General features: G+C 34.9%; 1 protein-coding gene across 1 annotated transcript in view; it reads left to right on the top strand.

Moving 5' to 3' along the window:
* Nucleotides 1-1,356: 1,356 nt before the first annotated feature.
* The window catches only part of LOC114871451 (blood vessel epicardial substance-like), a 59,521-nt gene continuing 40,184 nt past the window's right edge, over nt 1,357-20,693 (top strand). Inside the window, exons 1-2 of the mRNA XM_029177366.2 lie at nt 1,357-2,198; nt 7,012-7,340. The gene's annotated coding sequence lies outside the window, so the exon portion shown is untranslated. The remainder of the gene's footprint in view (nt 2,199-7,011; nt 7,341-20,693) is intronic.

Below are 20,693 nucleotides of genomic sequence, written 5' to 3'. Positions count from 1 at the left end.
TCTAATGAAATGCAAATACAAGGTATGGTACACTTTAAAATAATTGAAATATTGTAATGCAATCAGGTTACAGAATATAAAAGAGGAAGTTTAATTTTTGGAAAAATCTTTTCAGATATTTCTGTCTCAGAAGTAGAATATTTTCACCTTAAAAAGTAGTCCGATAATTCCTATAACTTTAAAACTACAATTTCCAGCTGAACTATATATTCGTATTTCATTTCGATTTCTGGAAATTGTAGTAAAAGATAATAGAATTTCGTGAGGTTCGATAAGAAAAATACACCATGCATGACAATGAAAGAGAACACGTGGAATCCGTTTAGAAAAGTAATGGCAGAATGTGTAACGAGTAAGCGGAAGGGGTGATGGATCGAAAGAGGGGTGTGAATAAGGAACAAAAGTAGGGTGCAGGTATATAAGGAAACAGAAACGAAGGGCTGTAATGTGTAGAGGCGTTGAGAAAGTAAAAAAACATGATCTGCATTAATTATTTTCGGACAAAGGGGAAAATGTTATCATTAGGTCAATAAAACAGTGAATTTAACATGTTTACTATCAACACTAATTTGAAAATTTGTTTATTATTGATCACTTTTTTCAATTATAAGATCATAATAATTGCATACCACGCACATGCTGTTTTCTAGATTAATTAAATTAATTATAGTTTCATAAAATATAAATCATGTTAAAATGATTCATAACTTACAATTGAAGAGTAAATGAATTCAGGGAACTGTATAACACGGAATTGAATTGAATTTACAATCAATTTGAATCGCAACAGCATGCGATTTCGTCGAATTACCATAACACCCTAAATTTAAAATCACAAAATATTCAACTTAAAAACACAAGCATTCCAAAACTACATATAAATACACACACACTTTACTAATTAAATCAAGAAACCACTGAGATACGCCTACGAATCTAAACCCAAAGGCACGTCATCCCTCTCAAAAAGTTAAAGAAAAAAAAAGAGGAAGCATATGAAGTTAGGGAGCAGCCAGACTGGAAAGATAAAAAAAAAAAAGCGTAACGGTTCGCAGAGAACGATGGAAGTGGGTGGATGAAACAGGGTGCAAGGCACGTAGGTAAATATGAAGGAAGAAAAACAAGAAGGACAAAGAGCGTAGCGCAGAAGAGGGCAAGGGTAAACTACCGAAGGATGAGCAAGACTGGAGGGGCTGTAGGAGAGGGTAGGAAAGAGTGGGAGGTATGAAAAGGAGTACGGACCCACGGCGGTAGTTTGGCGAGATGAGGGTAGCCGGTGCTGCCACCTACGCGGAGGGCGTGGCGCTAGTTCTATCGGCGCTTAGTCTAACGAGAGCTTTCCCACGAGTCGGACAATCTCGGGGTGCAGCACTCGTGTCGCTTCTGCTACCGCGTGAGAGTGAGTGGGAGAGCGGGCGAGAGAAGAGAGAGAGGAAAGATCAGAGTGACGGTGTATAAGAGAGAGAGGAGAAAAACGAGGAGAATTCGAAGATCGCGAAAGGAAGAAGGAAGAGAGTAGCAGTGTGATTGGTGTCGAGGTGAGACGATTCGACGAGGAGCGATATAATGTCTGAAAGATGAATGAACCTTGGACACGATGATAAATAAAGTTCTCGAGGTGAGAACACGATACGCGAACAGAAAGGACAACAACAGATCCAAAGTCAGCGGGTTGATCGTAACAGAAGCAAGGCGGTAGTGACCATGGCGCTCTTGCTCACATGTAAACAGTGCTTCGTGCTCGACGCACGCTTCGAGAGCAGCGTTCGTGATCTCGCCAGTGTATCGGTGGAAAGCAATCGTGGCCGTCATCGGGATCGTCGTTCCCGTCGTTTTCGTCGGGAGGTCCGATGAACGATCGTTCGTGGCCGTAACGTCCAGGAGAATCGTGAGGAGGCAAGACGGTATGGACGGTAGAGACGAGTCATGATCCTCGTCCTGCCGCGTCGACGTTGTCCTCGTTGTCCTCGCCCTCGTCCTCGTCATCGTCGTCGTGCTCGTCGTCGTCGTCGCCGCGCGAAAACCGTCCTCGCACGGTACTTCGTGGCTGTTGATTCGTCGTGCGTGTGCGTGTGCGTGTGCGTGCCAGTAGAAGACGCTGAACCGAGCTGAACCCTCCAACGATCAACGCTCAAACGTGATTGATGCTTGTCGCATCCGACTGCTACCTAACAAGTGGTAACCAGCCAGCGAAACGAGTATGTTTTCATCTTTTTCTTTTTTTCTTTCTTTTTATTTTCTGTGCTTCGTTTTTCTTTATTCTATTATTTTATCCTCGTGCGTTCTTCGTCGTTTCTTTTTTTCACGATCAAGTGCTCGTCGAATTTCGAGTGATAAGCACATGTAACACGAAGGTGCACCGTGTGAGTAGTTTACGTGAGACGCGTTGCTAATACGCCTGGGATGATTTTCTAGGATTTGACATGACAGACAGGTAGGTGCTTTCAGCAACAGTAAATCGACCGGTTAAAACTGTTCCTTTCTCGAAATACTTTTCGTGTCGAGAAACGTTCATGTGTAATTAGAATCTTCTTAGGTGAAATGGACAGGAGCAGTAGTCTGTTGCATCAGTAAGTGTAGTATATTCGTCCTCTCCGTGTAGCTTCCTCAGAATGTATCAATAATCGTGTGTTACTTCGAGTCTCGTATTGTGCAACGTTTTTATATTTTTATTCGAGAAATGGAACGTAATTCAATGATTATTCATTGAGAGATAAAATGTGCATTCGAAGACGAATTTCTCTCTATAGAATTTTTTACTCTATCCTATTCTATCCACTCTTTTTTGCTATTAACCTCTTCTGAAAAGGTTAAAACGAACGAGGAAGCTGCACCGTGTACCACGGATTAATTTCGCTCAACTTTTTTATTGCAAAATTTTTCCCTAACACGACTCTCGTTCGTTCGACCTTCTTTCTCCTGAACATCGTTCTAATTCCGGAAGTTCGTTACCTTCTCGAAATCTGCTGCCCTTTTCTAAATGTACCTACGGGTACGTATGCACCAAGAGGCTCGACACTCGAATGGAATGGACAGGTGGCACTGTGCAAATCTTTCACAGACTTCTCTTTACCGTGGTAATTCTTTTGTTTCTTTGCCGATTTGCGCAATTTTCTTTCGGTCTATCGGCGAAACGTCTGGTCGAGTATTTTCTACGTTTGTCACGAGACTTGGGTTAAAAGCCGGGGCGATTAGCTCACGAGTCACGTTACAATTCAAGTCCGATTCTTTTAAAATTGCATTTTATTGCTTTAGTTTAGTAAAGTAATTATTTTTTTCTTTTTTCGTAAAATTTGATTTTGTTTCGAGGGCGTCAAAAATAATTTAAATTGTTTTTATTTAATTGGTGTTAAAACTGGATGTTTTAAAAATTGTAATTATCAGGTAGATTGCTATGAAGTTAATTAGTGTCACGGATTTAATGCAACTGATTATTGAGAAAAAAAAATGTTGCAGTAGAATTTTTAATAGCGTTGATAGTATTCTACCGAATTGCAGTAAATGCAACGATGGGTTTAAGATAATTTTGTAAAGAAGATTATCCTGCGGTGTTAATGACTTTTATTTCACTGCAACATTTCAGTGCATTGCTGTAACATGCGAGTGAAATTTTATATACCTTTAAAAGTCTTTCACACGTTTGTATGCATTTTTTAACATGGCTATGTTAAAAAGCCACCTTTCCCAAGCATCTGCATAATATCACGCGCCTAATTTACACCAGTGTGCGTAACACTGTTGTGTTACAAAGGAATTAAGGCCGGTTTTATGTTTTCAGGTAATTACATTCGCCTGGTTACCATCGTTGCATTTGAAAAATTAAAACACTTTTCATGCTTCTGGATAATTTATCCATTAGTTGTTCGGCAGCTTTGTAATTGATTTATTTTTATTATTTAAACTTTTTGGAGTTCAATACAGCACATTAGCTATTATTTAACATGTGACATGAAAATACAAATTTTAATTAATATTGAATTACTCCAGAATAAGAATAATTTCTAAAAACAGAAGTAACTGATTTGTAAAAATTTCAAGCATTGAATTGCAATTGCTCTCCCATGTATACTACTGTAATTAAAGGGTTAATATTTGAGGAATCAAAATGGCAAATAAATGCCAATGATTATAACAGCTTTAATTCTTTATTTTGGTTTTCCTGGGAGAAAGACACTCCAAAAAGTAATGTGGTGTATTAAAATACTTGTTTTAAAACAAATCTAATTTTCTATTATCCAAATAAAAATGATAAAGTCCATAGCGATCAAGTAATAATCGATATAAAGTAACAAAACATGCATTTTCATTTATCAGACGAAACGTTTTGATTAACATTCCGATTACGAAAACTCATAGCTTGCATCTGGAGATTTATTTTCGCCGAATTAGAGAGACCAGCTAGGCCAAAGCTTCCGATCGGGAACCATAAATTTCGCTTGGAAATCGAACCGGTCCGATCGCGTCTGATAAAAGGTCTCGCAGACTGCCAAGCTCATGGTTTCGCGTCGAAGTTGAAAGTTCCAGTCGAAATGGTTAACTTTCGACCTTTCCCTCGTGTCGATCTCTAGAAACTTTCTAGGTGCTGGCCGTTCTCGAGTCTATCTGTCGGCTTGTTTTTCGATGGGCATTCAGGAAGATTCTGCTACTCGACCGAGAGATTCTTTGAAACTGTTGGATAGAATTTTCTAGCCAGACTTCAGTGTTGTAGGAACTTTGGAAAATTGAAGATATTTGGAGCGTGATGGCCGATGCTTTTTGTTCTTTGATCGTACGGATTAAAACGTTGAATGCCGAGCCAATTTTCTGTAACTTGTATACAACGGCGGAAGGAAATTTTTATTACACGGAGAATTGTGAACGATACAAATTTCGACATGATTTCATGCCATAAAAGTATTGCTAAATAACATTTATGGCATATTAATTTCATTGGCCTAACTTGGCCTTTCTTCTGAGGTGATCAGGTTTCTTAAAAATTTTAGAATTCTGGAATTTAGAAATTCAGAAGTATAGAAATTTAGAAATTTAGGAATTTAGAAGTATAGAAATTTAGAAATTTAGAAATACTTTCTGAGCCTTTCGGGTTCCCCTGGGAACATTTCCCTTCTGGACATGGCTTACACCCGAAAGCCTCAGAAAGTATTAACTGCTTACCGAGCCGTGAAAGCCTCAAATCTTCAGAAATTTAGAAATTTAGGAACACTTTCTGAGCCTTTCGGGTTCCCCTGAGAACATCTCCTTTCTGGACACGGCTTACACCCGAAAGACTCAGAAAGTATTAACTGCTTACCGGGCTGTGAAAGCCTCAAATCTTCAGAAATTTAGAAATTCAAGTTTGACGAAGGTCTAAATTTTTGGGAACAAGACAGTCATCCAGAAAATAAATACCTGTTTAGAAGATAATTCATATTCGAAGGGCAAAATAATATTAAACAATGAATTCCTTAAGATATAAATCTTATAATACGTAAAGAAAAATTTATAGAAAATAAATATAAATTTGGCTTTCAAGAAATTCACAACACCATTCGATAGTAATATGTTATAAGTCTGTTTCCACTGGCATTAATCATGCAGCAAAGGAATTAGGAGCATGCTTCGTTATTAGGGATAGTACTCCTAAACGGTGAAAATGCATTATCAGTGTTAGCACAGTGCACATTTGAGACCGAGTTACCAAACTAGAGCACCACGATCGGCCATCGAGACTGCAACCATTAAACTCGGTCTTCAGACAAAGCGATTGGTTTCTTCAGAAGTTTCGCAACTTTTCGCACAATTAAATCAAGAAACATTGCCAAAGCGATTGGTTTCGTCGAAATTTTACAAAATTTACACGCAATCGCTACAATTAGCCATTATCGAAGTTTTACAAATCGACACGCGGTCGAATTAAAAAGTAATTAGTTCCATTGAAGTTCCACAAATTGTAAAGAAATTAAATCAGTAAAGATAGCCACAGCAGGTAGTATTTTCGAAGTTTTAAAAATTCACACGCAATCGAATTAAATAGTGATTACCTGTTTTGAAGTTTTTCGATTTTGTCAAGAAATTTGATTAAAAAGTATCGCTTCAATTTGTTTTTCTAAAGTTCTGCAAAATCTACAGCGTAATCGAATTAAAAAGTAATTAGCCCTTTCGAACTTTAAGAACATCGTGAAGGCAATTAAGCGTTTTGAAGTTTGATAAATTTTTCAAAAATTAAACTAAGAAAGATCGCCTCAGTAATTAACTTTTCGGAAATTCGAAAAATTTGCATCTTATTAAAAGTAAAATGCAAATTAACTTCTTCAAATTTTTATAAATTTTTCGATCTTCATCAAAGCGATTAACCTACTATTAATTTATCTCCAACTAACAAAGCTTCACGCAAAGGATTAACATATTAATAATCTAGGTTGAACTCTCGTTCTCTTCCTGGTCCGTCACAAATTTCCGGGGAAATTTTGCTTGTATGTATACATCCACATTTTACATTTCGCTAGCAGCATATGCAGCAATAATATTTAATATTTAATTGTACATGCAATTGAGGACTGTTGTATGCATTTAATCGCGTAATAAGGGTTAAAATATGTATGCATTATTACACGTTGACTCCCACAGTGAAAATGCTTATGTGTAATCAGACGTGATACAATTGTAATTTTTTCATGCTTTCTATCTGCTATTTTGCATAAATAATATAAATTTTATGGGAAATACAAATTTTTCTTTCTCTTTGAATTATTTTATAATCAAATAAAGAAAGAAATAGTGATTTGGCTCCCTTGATAATTTTCAGCCAAATTGTTTTTCTTTCACTTATATTTTAAGCAAAAATTTAAAGTAGATTAAATAATGAAACAGATTTTAAAAAAGAATAAAAAACTAGAGAGCCATATTACTACCCCTTCCTTTACGAATTAACTCGTAGTTGGTAATCAATGTATCAAGGGTTAAAAGCGAAGTTCCGTTTTTGTTTTAGAAAGAAATTGTTACTAATATTTCTGTGTTATTCATTTTTTTCAGAAGAACCTGTGGTCAGCTCGAGTTGCGAAAGGAGTCGCGAAATTCAGTGAGCCGCGCGTCGACGAAAGAAAGAACGCGATTCCCGCGAGTGTCATTCGCATGTTAACGATCGATCACGGGGCTCGATCGGACACCGTGACTCTGTCCAATCGTTCGATAGTGAATCAAGTCGATTGCAATGGTGTTGCACGAAGTGATGACCTTCTGCCTGGCCGAATTCCGAAGAAGCTCAACACCTCTGTGTTACTCCCTGCTGTTGACGCATACGCACAGAAGACTGAGGTGTACTATTCCGCACTCGAAACAACATATCGCTTATCCACCATAAGGTAAGAGATTTATTTTTATTTTCATTCAACATTTATACATTCCACGGCGGATTCAGAGGGATATCGCCTCCCTATTTTCAAAGACAAACAGAATATATAAAAATGTATACTTTTCAAAGAAATATGGTTAAATAACATAAACCGCAATTGTTTTCGCGTCAAATTAATATCTATGTTCTATTTTTAGTAGATTTCGTGCGGTTGGATTTCTCTTTCCTTTCACATTCATTCTTCTTTTTTTCCTTTACATAATAAAGCTCGGGGTGTTATCAAAGTCGGATATCGATTTGAATAATCTAAATTTATATTCCATCGATACGCTCGTCTATTGTTCAACGAATTTCCATTAAACTCTTGACCTGCAAAGTAGATTACACGTAGGCAAAATTTTACGATCCCAGGTAGGATGAGCATAGCTTTTGTAACCAACTACGAATGCAAACGACATTAGCTTCGAACGCACGTATTCGGGTTGACGTACTATTTTCTCTACCCTTCGTTCGAGCGTACAGCAGAGAATTTCTTTTTAAACATATTTACATAATTCGAAGGCAAACGGATTATTTTGAGAAGCTTATCATAAGTATGGAAGTATTTCGTGTGCTTGAGAATCTATTTGAATTGTACTTATTCATTATTCAACGCAATATTTCTTGAAGAAAAGATGGTGTATCCTAAATACCGTTATCATTTTTTAGTAATAAAGGTTTTTACGTAGTTTTAACCATTTTTCTTAATATGTTGAGTGCTATAGGTACGTGGGAGGCTTTTAAATTTTTATAGGAATCCATCACTTAGATTAATAGGAAGGGTGGTAATGTGGTATCCCAGTATTATATTTCTTTCTAAATTCTGATTTATAATTTAAAGGAGGCACTTAAAGTTTGCTCAAAATATAGGTAATCTGATAAAGTTATCAGTGATAAAAAGAGGAAAATTGAACTGAATTTTGTAACAGAAATATGAAAATTAATGAAGATCCTCTCCTTACCACCCTCTCCTCTTCTTTAAATTACAAATAATGAGAATAACGAAATATTGTAAAAATAATGAATAAAATTTTCTATTTAATAATGCTTCCATAGAATATAAAAATTATTTATTGAATTTAACAATATTTCCTGCCTATAGCGTGCACAAAATCGATGTTAAACGCGATCGTACCGATTAAAGGGTACATAAGCTCCTCGTAAATTATATTTCCCGTGACAAAAGGGCACGATCGTATCAATTGCAGTAAGTAGCACAGAATCGTAGCACGGAAAGACTCGCACGCTCGATCAACGGAGCGTGGTACGATTTGTCCGAAAAACGGACGTTCAGTCAAGTCATTTCCGACGTCTAAGAAAGGACACGGTTTCACGTTCCTTTGAACTGTTTCACTCAATTTATAGGATCGCTAGCGTTTAAGTAGACGGCATTTAACACGTTCCAGAAACGCGGTTGGCGGTCGGTTTCTCATTTATTTCACGGTGACTTAAACTCTGTACATACCTATCGTGTCTGTCCAACTTCTGGAAAAGTTGAGGTCGAGGGTGAGCCATTAAAAAATTAATTGCGACATGCGATCTTACCCGTATTACCATTTACCTGTTGCGTGTTCGTGACGACGTGTAAAAAGACGCGATTGACTTTAGCCAGTTGAATAAGCTCGTATTGGGCATACGAGGTGGAATGAAAATTGTATTATAATTTAATTGAGCAAAATTAAAGTTCTTTTTTAGAAAAGAAATCGGTCGATGTTGTTAGGTCATTATAGAAACTCATGCCAGGTTTTATTAGAAATACCTCGTGACACATTTTCTTACCAGAACCGATTAGATAGGATTTTAATAATTTCATTTGAACAATCATAAGATTATTTTGTTTAAAGAAATGGCAATGCAATTCATTTTGTGAACTATTTAATTTATTTCAAATTAATGGGTAGATACATTTTTAATCAAAGAATTTTTTATTCTTTAATCAAAGAGTAATCAAAGAAATTTTAAAGAATTGTATAGAATTATAAAGAATAATTAATGTTTAAATTGAAAAATGGAATGATTCTATGCTGAGTAGTAGTAGCTCATTTAATAAAAATTTCTCTTCTTTGATCGAATAGAGAAATATAAAAGGAGTCGTACAGGTCGTCCAATCGAATGATATTTGTTAATCGTTGCAACGCCATTACGGTACAAACAACGTAGTTTGCTCGGTTAACATCGTTTACGCGTAGGTAATGTTTACTTTCGTCAGCGACCCTTGCTTTAAGCGAAATTATAGGCTGCAAGAACGAGCATTTATTTTTACCCCATCGTTCTGTTGATCGAGATCCAGCTAATAAGCATTTTCTGGACGGTCTTTTTAACCCTTTCGCTTGTAGACTAAAAAACCCGTGACATTTTCCCTCGTCGCTAAGCTTCCTCTCTGTCGCGTGGTTTTTGCTTGTTCAGGAGCGTACGTACGTAAGTACTTGTGTGAGTATCCATCGACCCTCTGTGTTGTGTACTCGAGAGCTATTTAAAAGAGCTTTTTCTTGTGTCATTGTTTTCTGATGGGACTTCAAGGAACACGTTTCTCGAGAGAATTGTTCGGGTCATGGTGACATAAGATACTTTGTGTATATTACAGTCTCTCTATTTTCTATCAATATTTTGTTGATCGTATCTGATACGTTGCTTCATTGTTCCCCCTCGACGATACTAGCTTGTTATTTGATACGGTTTGATAACAGAAAAGTAGATACTGTAAAATAACACTCCTGTTACAGGTATCAATTTAAAGTTAAAAATTTGCAAAATTAGACTAAACGACTGAAGATTCTTTTAGAAAATTAAAAGAAATTTATCAGACAATGTTTTCTAACCATTTGAAACAAAATTTGTAATTTGTATTTTCCTGTCAACCTGAATATTTTTACAGATTCCTGCTGATTTTTTTAACACACGTTCATAAATAACAGATTACATGAAATTTTCATTGAATACTGAAATCGGGGAATTCAAACAAGTTTTTATTTAAACAAGGAATTTATTTTAAATGAAATTTAAAATAAATATGTGAAGTTCATTTTCGTTAATCCGCAAAATATTGATATTTTCTTCTCCTATAATAATCAGTAATTATTTTTCATACAGTAATGTCAAGTCAAGGATGCATTTTCTCTCACAAACAGAATATATAAATGTTTTTAAATAAAATATTGAATTCGAAAGGTTTATAAACAGGAATTATTACGACACTGATTATTATTGTATCATTAATTTCGATCACATTTTATGATCCCTTAAAATACGAGCTGCAAACAGAGAATAAATATCATGGGAATATTATTTATTGGAAACGTGAGAGAATATACGAGGTCACTAAATACAAAGCGTATAAATTTGTGAATATACAGGGTGAATTATGAGGAATAGGACATTTAACTATCTCCATTACTTACAGAGCAGCAACAATTTTTCTGTAGATGAAGGATCTGCAGAGATCTCGACGTTAATTCTATTCTTTTTCTTTTTAAAATAGTCCTATATTTTTTCAGCTATATTTCTCATAGAGTTTAGTCGCGATCAAATCAGGATTTCTCAGCGAAAACACCCTATATATTTTTTAAACGATAATCGTTTCTGTTCGTTCAAGCTTTATTGTGCGATAATATTTCGGCAACCTGTTCCCTTTTTGCATCCTGGATACAAACGTTTCACACAATATTTGCAATTGCGTAACGTTAATAACGATCCGAGGTCATTAAGGGTGTCTCTCACGTATAGGTAACATATTGCACAACACAATTACCGTCGAATAATTACTGCCTGTGACATTTGTATACGCATGGCACATTCGGTTCCCAGTTATTTTCGTTATCGTTCGCAGAATGTAACATTCGTTTCCGAACACTCCATTTCAAACGGAATTACGAGTTTCTTATTACCACGCATCAGCTTAGATTAACAGCTTAGATCCTCCATTAAGACTTTTAATTGTCTCATGTACTTTGTCGAACGGCGTTAATTGCTTTCCTTTGACAAATACACCCATTTGTCTCCCTGCTGCTGTGTATTTTCTTGAAGAAAGAAAAAGTAGAAAGGTAGAAATTCGAAGGAACAAGTGTGTTAAGGTGATAAATAATTGTTTAAGGCTAAATTGATAATTAATTTTGTAATTTTACTTCGAAATCACTTGAATTTTATCTCAAAGAAATTGTAAAATTATTAGGATTTAAAAAAGAAAAAGGAGAATTTGTAAAAATTAAAATTGGGACAAGGTATTATAAATTCCAATGATGCTTATTTTTATTGAAAATTGTCGCTTGTTAAAAATTTTGTGAGGAAAAAGTGTTGGAAAGTTGAAAAGTTTATTGCCATCTTATATCACTTGTGTGATCGATTTCTTCGGTGCTACATAGACCGACGGTCCAGAAAGTTTATGGGAAGGGGACTTTCATAAAGTAAAACTGTTCTGGTGCTAAATTTCATAGGTTTTAGGGGGGTCATCGCCATTTTTTCTGGGAAAGCCATGTCCGATACTGTACAGAACATATACTTTCCTTCATAGTACTTGAATTTTGACTTCTATGTTACACATTTATGAAAAGGTTGAGAATTGCTGATTTAAATTTTACGGTGACGTAAGTAACTTTACATTGACTAATTAATTGATTGTAATGGCTGATTTAATGACACCATCACCCCTATCGATCTAATACACCGAACCAATTAGTAATGTTCGCATAAACTTTCATTCATTCGCGTCACTGTAATTATAGCCAATCTTCTTGTCGTGTAATGTATCAATTACAGTCAATTTTCAGATCGTATAAAAGGAGTTTGTAATTACCAGAATGATATACTCGAATACACTGTAATAATTCCATCTCTCTTAATATGCTAATCCAATTACCTTACTTTCCTATGTTTATTATTTTACAAGTATCTTCAATTTAATTATCATACAAAATTTAACACAGAATAATCAAACAGTACTTCGTCATACAAAATAACTTAAATTAATTAATTCTATTATTAACAAATGTGAATTTTACCATAATTACGTATATTACTATTTAACTTACAATTTCAACTTTTCAACTTCTGTGATTTTTTTAAAATTTTGTAATAAAACATTGAAATGGTATAATGCCATGGATTTCTTTAGAAATAAAAAAGTATTCATTCCAGCATACATTCAGCAGAAAATGGTTTGAATGTGAAAGAAAAAACTGCTCTTACAGGATTTTCAAAGGGCATTCCTTAGCAACAGGACTTCGAAACTTAAAAGGTCGTCTTCGACAAGTCGTGTCACCATTACACTCGCCTTTTAAAAACTAGGACTAAGTTTTCTCGTTTTATACGCGTACGTAACAATCAATCGGACGACTTTTTCAAAATCTTTTTGTCATGTTCCCTGGTCGAGTGTTCGCCTAGTCGGTGAGCAATTATTTTTTACAATTTCAAAGCTTGTCTCTCGTTAACCTTTCCTTTGTTGAGGCTGCACCTTTACGGTCGATCCCGTGAACCGAATATTTTCGCAGGGAAAACGCGAGATCGTTTCAAAGCGGTTAAGGCTGCTCTAACGAGGCCTTCGAGGTGTGAAACACATCGCGTGGCAATTGGAATTACGCGATAATTCGTTCTTTCGTTAAACTTGGCAAAATTTTTGTTATAGTCCCCTCTCGTTTTGGAAATGTTTCTCGCACGAAGGATTTAAAAATTTTCGGTAGTTTTACTCCGTATTGCTAGAAGAGACGAAAAATGAAATACTAGAAGGAAGAATGTTAGTTCTGTTTAATTACGTGTGTATTCTCTTTTCGGTTAATACTTCAAAGAGCTGGCAAATCGTCAAAGAACCTTTTGTTACTGCTGGCTCATATTTCGCTTCACCATTTGCATTTTATCTGTTTTCTTGCGCTGATAAAGCACCCTGTCCGTTCACTGATGTATATTATATATCAGACGAACTGAAAGAGCTTTCTTAAATTTGTCTTTGTTCACGTTCCATTCAATTAAATCTCTGTAACCTATCCTACACTCTTGACACGGAATTAGAATGCAGCATAACATACTTCATAACATTAACGAAGTTTCTTCTTTTGTCGAGTTTTTTTATATTCAGCTTATATTGCTGACATTTAATGGTGAGTCAGAGTAGAATAATTAAACTTGTCAAAATAATGAATTTTTAATTATAGAAGTTTTATTTCTAGAAGTTTTTTTAAATAAAACTTGAATGGGGTATCTGGTTATTTACGTGAGAGTTAAAAAATGAGGGTAGACCTTTTGCACGGAGCTATTATAAATTTAGTTGATAGCTTAACCAAAAGAAATTTTCTGGAAAATAAACGGAATCTTCTATTTTATGAATGTTCGTGAAAGAGATGGTTTTATTAGAACACATTTATTTATTTAAATGGTCCGCAATTAAAGAAAATAATGAATATAAAAATGTATAAATAAATCCTGGAACTTCGAACATGCATTTAAGTTCTAACAAAAGAAGTCTTTGACAAAACCGTCCAATAAACTTAAAACCAGCCAGTTTTCCTAAACGACAAACGGAAGTTGGTACGACCCTTCAGAAAAGTATCTTCACCCTCCTCTCAGCATCTATCGAACCCCTTTGTAAAGCCTTTCCACGTTGGATTTCGTGGAAAGTGTTGACCCGTTTAAAAGGGAGACCTCTATCCACTTTCGACAAAAGTCGATTTTACGCTCGCCGAGACGTTAGTCCCGATTTCGAAATTCCATCGAACCTTGAATAAATTAATGGGCAATTAAGAGCTCGCGACAAATGATGTTAATTCGCGTGGACAGCCACCGAGGGTTGAAACGGGCTTGCATGTGCATCTTTCGATGAAGCCTGAATAATTGGAACGCAACGCGCGCGCGTGTGTCCAGTGCATCGGTGCATCGGTGCAATGGAAATACAGGGTGCATCAGAAAAGGTGAACACTTCCGTAGAGAAAATGACGATGTAGGGGAATATAATTTAAGTTTAATATTAATATCTGTAAAATTAATCTGATTGATTTTGGGGGAAATTTGAGGAAAATTCAGAAAAATCTTGATAGAATTTTATAATTTAATCTCTGTTATACCTCAAAATTAAAATATTGTAAAATAATGTTTCTTGTGACGTGAATTTGCAATTTCTGTTGTACAGCCTTTTCTTTGAAACTTCCTATAAAATGAAATAAAATGAAATTGATCGGAACAAAGGCCAATGTTTGATTTCGCGTTGAAATTTCATGTACCTTTTATACTCGAAAGACAAACAGAACCGAATTTTTGCTAATTCGCTCGACGAGCGTTAGGAAATCGAGCGTTCACTGTGTGTTTTAGTGATCACACGACGAGATACGATTGAATTTATTCTGTTTTATTGGTTTCGTTTCCAGCGAAGTAGAACCTGCTTTTGCTTGCTCTCTTTTTCTGGATCAAAGTGTTTGAACGTGAAAGTTTAAATTAACGTTGGAATGACGTTTATAGGAAAAGTTTATTTTTAATGAATATATCAATTTGCTTGTTACCGTTCCTCTTAGTTTATGGTGTGTAGATAGATCATTCCAACACGTACTCCTTTTTTACATTAACTAACAGAGGTATATGTATGTTCTCTATCGCAAAGTTGTGTTATAAATTTCTTTTCACACATTCTTTAAATAAGAGAGTTTTCTTCTTTCTAGTAAATTTGCTAGAAATGAAATGAATAGAGAATTATATTTCAGTTACATTTACTAAAGAATGCTTATGTATTATCTATATCGTCACAATAAAAATAAAATGCATTAAATTAGCCTCGGTTGCATAAAAGACGCATTAACTTTTTTCTCTTGTCTTTTATTAATGTAAAAATTGAAATTCTAAATAATATTTCATTATTTTTGAATATTATAACAATTCTGTCCACGACCTGGTAAAGTATGAAATTTTCCACGCTCCATCTATAAAAACTACCAAAGTTTTCTTAGAAAACTCTTTTACCTCTGTATTGCTATTTTTATGAGGATCAGGATATTTCTCCTTCAGTGATTTTAAGCTGTTTTCCTACGGAAATCGAAAGTTAAAATCCTGAACGTTTTTATTAATTTTTTATTGGTTTAGTTTTAGCAATTGAATTTTTATTATTTTCGAAGCACTAGATTTTTCAAATTTTTCATCCTCACATAAAGGTTCTCAAAATCAAAGGCATACATTTGTGTACAATTTTTTGTTAGCCTTGTAGAACGTCCCGACAGAGTGCATAGCGAGCTTTTGTTTGCTACGTACCGATTTCAGCATCGATTTTTCATCGGATTTAGAATTTTTAAAGCTCAGAGAGACAACCTTCGAAACGACGATTTTTCATTCGATTGTTGGAAACGAAACAAAGAGTTTCGGTTGATCCTTTTCTTGGAAATTCGTTTCCAAAATTCTTTTGGCCGCAGTGCACATAATGCACTCTGTAGCATAAAATACAGCATGCAATTTCTAAAATTAAAAATTAAAAAAAGAATTATTTTTGAAATACTCGGAATTTTTTATTCTCGAGGAAAATAGTATCATTGGTCCAATCATCCTTGTCATTGTATCGTTCCTATGAAAACAGGCCTCGTGTGATTAGTGACAGGAAATTAATCCAGGACGTCAAAACACCGTTGCTCCAGGTGACATGAACGTGTGTTGCGTATATCGAAGGTCCTTAATTTCCTTAACGACCGTCCGCTTGCGACATTCGCAGTATCGGTCTGTGTGGTCGTTTGAATGTCCGTTTCATTCACGGCTGATTTCCTCCGACATTAGGAACAGCTGGCCACGCTATGCTTTGACATACTTCCGCAACTATTCAGCTTCGTTCTGATAAATCCCGCTCTGTGTAGGCTCGTTAACATAACAGGAGGTAATTTCGAAAGTAACGAGTACTGTCGAGAGATGGAACGTACATTAGGGAAAGGAATGCGGGTATGATTGGTCGTAGTCGGTACGTCACGCGCATGCGTTCTAGATTATCGCGCGCTATTGGTCGATACGATCACACACTAATCGCGTCGCCTGACAAAAAAGAAAAATGAGACTTCGCGACAAAGCGAGATGGTACGAAGTCAGCGTTGCGGCAAACTTTGAACGCGAGGTTCAAACGTGGGGACAGGACGAAATGCTTCCTTTTCCCCTGTGCCGTCCCGCTAATGTACTTACTTTCCATCTCTCGACAGTACACGGTACGAATTCTCTTTTTGCAATGCGAAAAATTCTCTTAGGTAATTAAGAACATTAATGGATCCGGATGTAATCTTCGAATGGAACAATTCTGACAAGAGTTTCCAAGTTTCCGCCAAATGGTATTTTCCTTGTGGAAAGTTGACCATGTGGCATGTAAGTTCTGCTGCTGGTAATGAAGCATTGCTATTGCGAAGGATTCGCAAGGTAAATGTGTTTGGAAGTTCTGAATTGTTATCAGAATTTTAGCAGCACACGTGAGAAATGGTATCTGTTATTGTGGTAGAAAGTTCGTGTCCTCGTTTTGGTCTAATTTGAATTTCATGTTTCATAGTGGATTGTTTAATGTACAAATTAATGCTTACAAGGAGCATCACCCAATTGGCACCCTTCAATTAATCCTTTGCGGACGATTAAAGCATACGCGAGTCCAGACGTAATTGGTGATAATTATTTATAATTCTGTACATATTGCGTTGTATTCTTCATATAAACACAGCTGTAGGTGTACACAGTAAAGATTTATAATATATGCTTCGAAGAATGGAATTATTACTTCCGTTGCTTTAAATTAATAATACTTTGTGCAAGCTTATGAATGCTTCGTCCCCAAAGGGTTAATGGAATTTTAATATGGTACAAAATTGAAAAGAATAAATTTCTTCGCTTAAATTTTAATAAATTTTAATAAATTAAAATTTTCAATCTCACTTTTGAATTAAGATTGCAATTGTATAATGTCTCTTGTTAGTATAATTTTCATATACATTACTTTTTTATTAAATTAATCCCTCCACTTTCATTTTAAAGAACATACATATAGCTTCTAATAAGATAATATTCCTCGATAAAAATGCTACACGTTTCTGTTATTACGTGTTCATCTTTAGATTACACACATTTCTCTTCGCAACGCCTTAAACAATTTCCAGATGGAATGTGTTGAGACCAAGAAATATGATAATCCACAACTCTTAATGTTGCGTCGCAACCAGATATATCATTCTCCTTTTGAGTTCCATTTGGAATAAGTTCGAACAGATGATAAGAATCAAGAGAACTCTGCCGTTTTCAACTCGAATCCCATTTCGTTTAACGATCGACTTAATAATAACCCCGTTCGATAAGCATGAACCGACGGTAAATAGTAATTGCACGTCCAATTTTAGAAGAGTTGTTTGTCCCCTTTTAATTTAATCTCGATAGATAATAAAGGGTGGATTACTTGGAAAGGGAGTTTCAGTAATGTTTATTTCATTTGGCTGTCATGAGATAATTAATAACTGAACTTGGGCGACAAGAACGCTTTCTTTGTAATTTCTTTTAATTTCATCGTCCATCGAGAGATGTTGCTTTGACGATGCTTTGATTAAAATTAGGTATTGAAATTTTTAAACAAAAGATTTGTATGTATTGAAAAAATAACATTTAGAGTGCAGAGTTTAGAAAATAATTGATTGCAAATTCAGTATGAAATTCATAATTTTCCAAATTTTGCAAATTTTAATATGCAATTTTCCTGTTGACTATAATTTATTGAAATACAATTCATAAATTGGTATTGCATTATGTTTTATTTGGAATAATATTCGAAAGTATGTTTCTCTCGTTATACAATGCACAGAATGAAACTATTCGAGCAATTTTAATGTCATCAGCTGCTCGAAGCGTAATGGAACGAAATAAACTCTCTCGAATGTATGAAATTCCGAGTTTTCTCTGTATCATTTCCTGTTAAATCGTATGTATGATCTAAACAATTACGATACTCTGCTGTGTGCCATCCAACGCAAACCATTCACGCGATCAACGTTGAATCCACAAGTGGGTATGCAAGTGTAAATATTCGTGTATCACATGCGATATCGCGTTTGTGAAAATAACTTTGGTATCTTTTTCATTCATAATTCATGCCAATATAAAAACTTTTGATTTTCCTTGATTTTATATATATATTTTTTTTATAAACTTCTACTTTACCTGCCTATCGTATTCTTACTGTCTTCGCTTTCTAGATTAATTTCTAAGACAGAGAAAAAGAATTTTCTAAAGATCCAGAAAATTTGACTATGTAAATCATGGATACCTGATGGCACGAAAGTAATTCTCTGGAACGTTTATGTAGTGAACTTTAAGCTTCAAATTAATGTGCCTTAAATGTTATTTTGTAATACTTTTATGTCATCAAATTATGTTAGACTTTTTATGTTTGAAATTGTTAGACTTGTTTATTTGTAACTAGCAACTCATCATTTTATTTTAAGATTATTAATGAAGGTTTCATGTGAACATTTTTATTAAACTTTAATCTACAAATTAATATGGAATTGGTGCCAATTTGCATTAGTTTTATGTGATGAAATCGCATCTGAATTTTTGTGTTTCGAAATTGGTCTTATTATCAATATTTCTATATGATCCACTTTTACAATAATATTTGTTTAATTTTCAATAAATCTAGTATCATAACTTTACCATATTTCGAATTTTCTGTTATACAAACTTTTAGATAAATATTTCATAATTTAAGATAAGTATTTAAGATAATTTAGGCTTTGAAGCATGGTAGGGTTAAACTGTCTCAAAAAATTCTCACAAAAATGTAGAAAATTTTAGATATGAAATGTTAAATTTTCTGTAGGGTAGGAAGCCAGATCGAAGTAGACCCGGTGGCTTCTGGTTCGAAGTAGAAAGGGTCGATAGCCTTGCTTGTACAGCGCTCGCGCCATTCGAGTACCATAGTCAGTTACGATGACACACACACACGCGGGCGCGAACACATACACACGTACCCAATTCGATGGGTTAGTGTGTACACAGCAGCCATGGGTTCTGAATCGGTTATCCCTGTCACTATGTCGAGTTCAACGTTGCTCTATACACTGAATAGGCTGGTATTGAGTACATCGTTCATTGTTAAGAATTATTGAATTACGGTTTCGGATATTACAAAGTTCGAATCTTGTTGATTATCCTGATAGGTTGTAACGAATTGTATTCCGCAGGGGATGCTGACTCGGTCGGTTAGCCAGGGTTCCGCGAATGAACCCCGGTCATTCTAATAATTCTAAGTTTAATCAAAATTAACATACTAATTGAGGTGGAAAGTAATTTTGAAATTTCTAAGTTTATCTCGTTATCTTCTCTATTATAATATCATTTGTGCCATGCTTGCAGGAATCTGGCAATGTGTGCAGAAAATTTGATGTCATATGTCCAATAAATCATTTTGTTATTTGAAAGTCACTCAATCCTTATTTTCCACGTTATTAACAGCGCATACAAAATTCGAGCGTTCGTGTAAACGTCGCGCGATACACACTTTATCATCATTACTCGTGGCCGGATTTATCAGGTGACGTGTTGTCAGAATATTGCGCAGAACTAACCGAAATTCCTCACGAGGAGAACGTGACGTGACTAGACGAAGTTAAGGATCTTTGAAAGAAAATCAGCTTTCGGAAAAGCTGATCCTTCTGAACGAAACGTTATTCCATTGACGAAGAATATCTTTTGAGAGATAACCCTTTGAGTGTGCCATTTCATATGTATCTGAATAATGTATGAATCACAAAAGTTAGTCCTCCTTGAAGCATGGAGTTTTACAAAATCAAAAGTCTTTTGTTGCACAGAAGTTATTCTTATAAAATTTAATAAAATAGGTAAAGTCAGTTCAATTTGTTTGAAGTAATTTTAATTTTTTGAGACAGTTTAACCCTACCATGCTTCAAAGAATAATACTTACCTAAATTATCTGAAATACTTATCTTAAATTATGAAATATTTATATAAAAGTTTGTATAACAGAAAATTCTAAATATGGTAAAGTTATGATACTAGATTTATTGAAAATGAAACGTTCCTGCTTGCTGTGAATAAAAATAGGAGCACTTGAATCTATAAATGAATCATTGAGGAGATTTTCAAAAATCTTAGCATCATACTCAATGTGCTAATTAATGAAATCAAACATTGGACCTTTAAATGATGTCAAAATAGTATCTTTGATAAATATTATTATTTGAGATATAAGTAAGAAGCATTTTAGTGCAATTTCTGCAGGTTCTATCCTGTATTTCTTTGTTCTTTGTGTAACGAGAACTGTAGGATGCAAATTACGAATTAGTCGATTTTACATATCAAAGAAGAAATTAGCTTCGGCAGGAATCAAGTTTAAACG

The sequence above is a fragment of the Osmia bicornis genome, chromosome 2 (assembly GCF_907164935.1).
Source record: "Osmia bicornis bicornis chromosome 2, iOsmBic2.1, whole genome shotgun sequence".
Classification (NCBI taxonomy): Eukaryota; Metazoa; Arthropoda; class Insecta; order Hymenoptera; family Megachilidae; genus Osmia; species Osmia bicornis.
The sequence above is the reverse complement of the archived record's forward strand: the minus strand, read 5'-3'. Positions and strand labels throughout refer to the sequence as shown.